This window comes from Chrysochloris asiatica, unplaced genomic scaffold, assembly GCF_000296735.1.
Source record: "Chrysochloris asiatica unplaced genomic scaffold, ChrAsi1.0 scaffold00058, whole genome shotgun sequence".
Classification (NCBI taxonomy): domain Eukaryota; kingdom Metazoa; phylum Chordata; class Mammalia; order Afrosoricida; family Chrysochloridae; genus Chrysochloris; species Chrysochloris asiatica.
The window spans coordinates 1,193,035-1,194,638 of record NW_006408576.1 but is presented as its reverse complement, the minus strand read 5'-3'; positions in this window follow the sequence as shown (position 1 = coordinate 1,194,638).

Genomic DNA, 1,604 nt, shown 5'->3' with positions numbered 1-1,604 from the left:
TATAGGTCAAGTTAATCAAATTGTTGCAATTTACACTTGTTTCCTTTATCAATTTTTTTTTTTTTTGTAATCTTCCTCTAGTTGAGTTCTGATCACCAAACCATCAAAGCTAGGTTGAATGGGTATTATCTACAATTTTGGGTGTTCTTGTGCATCTCCCCTCACTTCATATCAGCTGGATACTTCACTCTCAGCTATAACCCTCTGTGGCTATGTCCTTGTCCATGGGCTCAGGAGTCCCCAGGTCTGGGTCTCACCGCACTTCAGACCAACTAGCCCTTCGTCTTCTCTCTCTCATCTCCAGTTTGACTCCAGAGACTATATGGAATGTGGTTGAACTCAGCCATATCTTCATTGCTGCCTTTCCCCCTCTTCTACTCTCCAGCAGACTGACGTGTTTGCCAGCAAACTTAGATGCCTACTCATGTGTTTTCTTTGAGTTTCAGTCTTGGAGGGGGCTTTGTCCTGAAGGGACTTGATTGCTTGCCTTGATGGCTCCCTGGTGAACAACTTGCTTGTTCTTGTAGTAGCCAATCAGACTGTTATTTTTCATTTTTCCTACTTGTCTTTCTTTAAAGAAGTATCTTCTGCTCTTCTTGCTGTTCCAGGCTGGTCTGCTTGTCCTTTCAAGTGGGAATGCCCCACCTCAGAAAGTTCTGGATGGGGCTCAGGGTTCCACCTAAGGTTTTATACACTACACCACCTTTGCAGGAAACCTGTTTTACTGGACAAGTTCTAGAACCCCTTTTAGGTAGTCCAATCAGTTATTAGCTGAAGACTGACTTACAAGCTTTCCGTAATCATATTTCCCAATATTCCTTTCTACCCCACTCAAGTGTCTATTTTACAATAGTAGACAAGGCAAACCAATATTCATAAGACAATCAAGCATCTTAACATTATTTCCCCTCTTTTACCCATTCAGATTATGCCTTTATCCCTGTATTACAAAGCCCTATTGTTCCAAGGTTGAGTATACATCACTATTTACTTCTGTCCCATTTAGTACATGTAACCTGCCTCAGTGTTCCCCTATATACCTGTTCTTCCATTTTCCTCCCCCTTCTTTTGCATTGTCCTCCTGAACACCTGAACTATGATGTGTCTATCCCCTACCCTATGCTCTACTCCCTCTTCCCACCCCCTTGCTGGTAATCAACAAAGGTTTTTTGTTTTTTTGTTGTTGTTTTTTTTTGTCCCTTTTAGTATCAGTATCTTTTCTTAAGCTTTTACAATAATCATCTTATGCAATATTTGTCCTTTTGTGACTCACTAATTTCACTCAACATAATGTCCTTAAGGTTCATCCATGTTATGTAGTGGCTTGCAGCATATTACATTTTGTACATTCATAGCAGTTTGGAGACTTTATACTTACATTTGCTTTAACAGAAAATGCTTCTTTCTGTCTGAAATATGTAACTTCATTGGCTTCTCTTCAAATAATCTAGTTTTCATTTCCTTTTAAGTAACTTGATCATATCGGCTGGATACTTAATTTTATTTTTTTCTTCTTTATTTTTAATCCACTATCTTTAGTCTTCGTGGTTACGAATCGGGCTGCGAACCGGAAGGTCAGCAGTTCGAAACTACCAGCTGCTCCG